Raw genomic sequence first — 6467 nt, forward strand, 5'->3', positions numbered from 1 at the left:
TCTTTCCACATGGCTCCATGGGCATGGACTACCCCAAAAGCATATTTGGAGTCCGTCCAGATATTAATCTTTTTGTCTTTGGCTAGCTCCAACACTCGGGTTAAAGCGCTTATTTCTGCTTTTTGTGCCAAAGTATTTGGGGCAAGGGCTGCAGATTCTATTACCTGATTCACGGTGGTTATTGCATACCCTGCTCTGCGGACACCTTGTCGAACAAAGCTACTTCCATCTGTGTACCAGGAATCCTCAGCTGTCGGAGTGGGAGACGGACCCGGAGTAACGATGGAATCTCAATATGAGTATAGTCGTTCTCCCCTTTATTCAAGCTTACAGAGTATATATAGACAGATGCCAAGAACACGCGTCCGCAACAATTGTATGATTGGCTTACAGCCTCTGTTCACGCGTCAAGGTGGCGAGTGAGATTGGTACAGTTGCACGCACAAGAGCACTTCTCCTCTTCGCGGATGTAGCTCTTTCTTCTTGTTTACCATTCCACTGTCTCTTATCACAACAGGCTTTCAAGGACAGTGAACGGTTTCCTCTGAGCCTTCCCCCTCATCAAAGACTGGGTTGCTCATGGGAATCAGATCATGTCCCTTGTTACTAAGCCATTCCTCCACATGTATCCTTCCCATAAATTGTTTTAATTGGCATTGGTTAACAAATGACTTAATTTACAACTGTACATGTAGCAAGAAAACGTCCTACTTCAGTATGAACATAAGTAAAGTTAGACTTACTTTGAGCTCACAGTCATCCACAATCACTGGCTGTGTGAGAATTTCCTTTGATTTCTCAACTCCTATCACTTGTTGTTCTTCTACCCGAGAACATCTCTCACGAGTCATATGGTGTGCCCACGAATCTGGCATGACAAAAATTTCTTAAGTCAGGATTTCTGTTTATCGGGAATACAGTATCAGTGAAGTGTCCTGTGCCTGGAATACAGTCTCTCTCTGCAATGACAGAGGCAGACCCATTACCATTTTTTCACTGAGAAATGCTTGACTTTTACTTTCTTTCTGGCAAAAGCCAGTGCTCCATAAAAATTAGAAATTCAGGCACACAGAAAAGCACTAGAGAAAAAGGCAGGGTAAAAACAGGAAAAAAAAGTAGAGTCACGTTGCCATTACAGCACTGCACGGTAAAACTCCAAAGTAATTTAGGTTAGGAAACACATCCTGCATTGCAAACATTAGGACAGAAGTCTTCTTTTCCACATGTGACTCTGGGTCCACATTGCTTGAAGTACAGCTTTTTAACCTCTTTGGAACTCACCGGCAGCGAATAAGCTAGGTGAACCTCCAAAATGTAACTGCTTGGTTTTGTTTGGGTTTTTTGTTGTTGTTGTTTGTTTCTTGGCTCGGTAACAGTCCTAGAACTTTATGAACATACAGAAGAGCATGCCATCATCTATGTGGCAGCAATGAGAAATAGTTTCACATGGGATGTTGACCATACACCTCTGTCACATCCTACCTTTTCTGTTTGCAGCAGCTGAAAGCACACTGCATGGTTTTTGTACATCTTAACTGCACGTTGTATAGAGTGAAGTTGAGGGGAATACTCAAATTTTGTGCTAGCTGATCTGAGGGAGGCAGAGTTTGATGACGGGCACTTGTGAGGCAGTAATATTTTCATTTGGTGTGGCTGCTCTTTTAAGCTACACAGCCTCACACAACACAGATACTGAACAGCGCAGCAGGGGAAGAAGGTGCTGCCACTAGCTTGTTACTGCTGTTTTCCCAGAGATTATCACATTTACGTCTTTGGTAACAGAAACGACTGTGTGAGAGATTAGTAATCTGCTCCAGGCAGAGTCACTCTGCTAGTTTATCCACTCTTCAGTTTAAAGGTAGGAGCTAAGTGATCTAACTTTGCTTCCCGGTCTGCTTTAGACACTTGAGCAGTGTGTTCAGAGTTGTAGGCACAGTACACGTTCAGCTAATGGGCAAAGGCGAGCACCTAAGGATGCTTCTGTTTCCAGCTGGGACAGCTGTATCTAGAAGACCTGTAGCCCACCTTCCAAAGATCCATTTTACGGTGCCCTGCATTGCAGCAACAGTTTCTCTAATGAAATGCTACAGTGGCTTTGCTGCGGCAGCAACTCTACGACAAAGTGGATTGTGTCATTCCCGGCTGTTCTGGAAGCAGTTGATTCGCAATTATGATAGTTGATGCGATAGATTGATTAGTAATAAAATATTGTCTGAAAGGTAAGCCTTCCTTTTTTTCTGAAGTATGAAAAATTAACTCATTTTCTCCAGTTAAATCTTGCAAGATATTTAATCTGTTCTCTGAAGTGTCACTCATATTTTATTTAAAATTATAAGAAAGTAAGATGGCACTTTGTTGCATTGTTATTGTTTAGCTTCTGAAAACCTAAAGAGCCTATTCAAAGGATCTTGCGCTATTCTAAACTTGTAGTTCCCATTTTTTTCTTCAGCAACTGTTGCATTTTGTCACTGTGATAACCAAGAACTTCAAAATATTTCACTTGGTAAAACTATATGCTGTTCTTAGTCAGTGCGTTTACCAACATCGGGAAGATTACGACAAAACCGAATTAGTGAAGGTAAATTTTTTTGTCTTATAGCACTTTCTACCACTGTTATGCATGTGTGTGTTATGCGTATGTATGCGTGCACGCTGGACATCATGCTTATTTAGCATTACTCTTTACTGCTTAGTCGCCTGTGTCACAAGACTTTTCATTTCAGTCTGGAAGACATTTATCCATATTGCAAAACCATTGTTGTATTTGGCATAATTGTTGGCAGTTTCAGCAGGAAAAGGCTTGAACTTGAAGACAATGGGTCCATCCACACAGCTCTCTCAAAGCAGTAAACTTCAGTCTGCAAACAGTCCTTCTCCAGAACCTTTTTAGGTGTGGGGGGCTATGAAAGGAGGGTGCTTTTCACAGTCTGTTGCTTCCTCTTTCTCCCCTTACAGGCAGTCAGACATGGTAATACTTGGTATAGTAGTCATTCTATTCTTGAAAAGAAATTAAGTATGAAATATAACAAGACGTTGAGGTTTTTCTCTAGTCTCACCAGAATCCCTTTTTAACTAGCATGGCTCGAGCATCTCGAGCCTTATGAGGAGCAGCTGAGAGAGCTGGGGTTTTTTAGCCTGGAGGAGGCTCAGGGGAGACCTTATTGCTCTCTACAACCTCTTTTCAGGTAGTTGCAGGGAGGTGGGTGCTGGTCTCTTCTCCCAAGTGACAAGTGACAGGACAAGAGGAAATGACCTCGAGTTGCACCAGGGGAGGTTTAGATTGGATATTAGGAAAAACTTCTTCACTGAAAAGGTTGTCAGACACTGGAACAGGCTGCCCAGGGAGGTGGCTGAGGCACCATCCCTGCAAGTATTTAAAGTACATGTGGACAAGGCGCTTAGGGACATGGTTTAGTGGTGGACTTAGCAGTGTTAGGTCAACGGTTGGACTTGATGGTCTTAAAGGTCTTTTCCAACCTAAACGATTCTATGATCTTTAATTTGACATAGGGGAGATTTCTGCCTATGCCAGTTTCATGCTAATGAGTGAGATTCTGTGATCTCTTCCTGTAAGAGAAGGTTCCTGAGTTGTCATCTTCCAGAAGCACCTGTGGTCCCAGTCAGGCATTCCCAGTATTGAGTCGATTTAGATAGGTTGGATATTCAGTCTTCAGATTCAATATCCTTGAATCCATTTGTCTTTGAGACGCTTGTGCCTGAGAATAGATAAAATTTTTTATGCCTCTCAGTCTGCCTTGAAAAAGGGGAAGCCTCTTCTTTTCAGCCCTGGTCATCTCGATCTCTTCTTGCAGGTCTGATGAAGAGTTAGAACAGATGCTCTGTTCGCATTGTGCAACAGTGAGGATTATTTGGCTTCGGGGAGGCCATTCCTGAAAAATGCGCCCTTCTCTCATCTAGGATAACGATGTGTTTTAGCATGAGAAGGGATTTATTTGTTATCTCAGGGCTTGTGAGCTTTTGTGACTTAACTTTTAATGCTTAAATTAAAAGGGACTTGATTTCTTTGTTTTCTACTTCTACCTTTAGCTTTAACAAAAAAAAAATCTCCTATTCAGAGTGACTGTGTAGGTCAGTCAGGAGCAAGCTCTACTGTATGAAGAGAGAGACTTCGACAAGTCATTATTCAGAGTGCAGAAAACAACATTTCCAGCTTTTAGTTGTGGCTTTTCAGGAACTGTCTCCTCTTTCTAATTGTTGAAACCACTGTTGATACAGATCCATAGTCTCTTGATACAGAGCCATACAGTCTCTCTAGCCTACTCTCTGTTTTGGATGCATAAGGATGCGTTTGAAGCTAGTGGGTATAGAAAGACGTTGTGGTGGTGGTAGCACATGTATTTGCTAAATATTACTGACAATTGTATGTATGTACAGATTCTTCATTCTTTTTATGAAGAAATAAACAGGGTTCTTAAACTTATATTTATGCTGACTGCTAGTTTGTCTTTTTTTCTTATTAGGAAATGAAGAAAGAAATTACAGCCTTCAGTTATGCTCAGTGATACTTGATTTCAGCGTACTCGACTTCTACTCTAATGTTTTCTTTTCATTGCATGCTGTTACCTGTGCATAATTCAATAAAGATTACTTCTACATATATATTTATACATACATTAAACAAATATACCTTAAAATTTAAGAAAGCTGAAATAAAGTCCTTCAACTGCTTTTATTTCATATTTGTCTCCTATATACATATTTTTATGTGACATACTGCTGTGATTGCCTTTGGAATGCTGCAGATACGAACATCTCCCAGATAATTTCAGGACCTCTCTTTAAAAGAAAACAATTGAAAACTTGATACACTTTTACCATCGTTTTCCAGCTTGTGGGAATACATTTTTCTGAAGTAGCTTGTGGTGCTGTATAGTCAATTGCATATTACATAAAGGTCTTAAACCAAATCTCATTTTGGTATATGAAAAGTAAATCCTTTAGAAACCTCTTAATGCAGTTCAGAGGTAATTTTTTTTAATTACCTGATGGCACCTCAAGTGGCTTTCATAGAATTAACAACCTAAAGAAAGTATGTGGGAGAAACGCTCTTTCCACAAACATAAGAACTTTTGCTATGGCATATGTTTGCCTGTCAAAAAAACCTAACTTGAAACAAAGCAAGATGTACTACTGTAACTTTCTAAGGTAAAGTTGAGTCTTGCTTGTAATAATGACAATCTTCTTGATACCAGAGAATTGCATTTTAATATAAATTGTTAGTTACAGGTCAGGTGGCTTGTAGTTGAATTTAACTGTAAATAGTGTTCTAGTTACCTGGGGAGAATTACATCTGTTTATTACATAAAAGTGAATATATTGTTAGTGATAAGTATGTTTAAGTAAAAGCAAAGCAGTACCCCGTTTTGAAGATGTATGCCTCTTCAAACCAGCAGAGAAAATGTCTCTGTTAATTTGACGGCTATTTTTTAAAAAATTGAGGATAGGCAAAGTGTAAGTTTATGAGAATAAAAGTTTATACCAGCTGTGATAAAGTATGTGGCATGATACATTGCTGTTATGTCACCTCACACACACAACGTCTGGTGACACTGAATGCCTAACTGTGCAATCCCTCCGTGCTTAGTTTCTTACGCATGTTTTAGTTTCCTTTGTTTGTTTCTTTCTAGTGTGTTTGTGCCAACATCTGTGTACTATGCAGAATTTTTTCTTTTATCTGTATTGTTTGGATGGGTGTTAATAAAAAATGAATCACCTTTTTGGGGGGTTTTGTCTGCTCTATTTTAAGCACAGAATAATTTTGATCATTAACAATCTTACACTTGAAAAACAGCATGAGCCTTAAGACTTTAAAATAAGAACTGTACATGAGCTAGGTGTAGCTAGCTACACCCCACTCTAGGTGTATTGGTTATGTGGCCAAGGCAAGCACAGGAGGATGAAAAATTATATTGAAAATTTACATTTTAATGTAATGTATTACATTGGAAAGGTAATAAAGGAATTAACGTAATTTTTCCTCAACTTGACCTCCACCTTGACTGCTGACAGCCATTTTCGATGGGACTGTGGGGGTGGTTTGCTGACCACGTTCCCCAAGATGACTGTTTGAAAAACTGAACAGGAGTGACAGTGTGGAAACGAGGAACCAGAAACATTCCTGTGATCAAATCTTTTGCTTTTCAAACTTTGACCAAACTCTTTCCTGGCAGTAGTCTCGACAGGATACTGTACCTATACAGTTTTTTAAAAAAATTGTAGCTCTGTGTATCTTGAGCTTCCATGACCAACTGTTAACGGTTCCCACAAGGCACACCTTTATTTTTCTTCCTCAGGGAAACAGTCGTATTCTAGTGTCTGAACCAAAATGGCAAGCAGCAATCAAAGAAATAGTATGTAGAAACGCAACGCTTTTGACAAGTAGGCAGCGGGAGTCAAAACTAAATATTGCCTCAATAGCTAGGTTATGTACTAAAGGAAAAGGTCCC

At 39.8% G+C, this 6467-nt stretch overlaps 1 pseudogene; it reads left to right on the forward strand.

The window, feature by feature from the left end:
• LOC132321030 (ATPase family AAA domain-containing protein 2-like) overlaps positions 1-4523 on the forward strand; it is a 164255-nt pseudogene extending 159732 nt beyond the window's left edge.
• Positions 4524-6467: the final 1944 nt, after the last annotated feature.

The sequence above is a fragment of the Gavia stellata genome, unplaced genomic scaffold (assembly GCF_030936135.1).
Source record: "Gavia stellata isolate bGavSte3 unplaced genomic scaffold, bGavSte3.hap2 HAP2_SCAFFOLD_38, whole genome shotgun sequence".
In the NCBI taxonomy this organism is placed as follows: domain Eukaryota; kingdom Metazoa; phylum Chordata; class Aves; order Gaviiformes; family Gaviidae; genus Gavia; species Gavia stellata.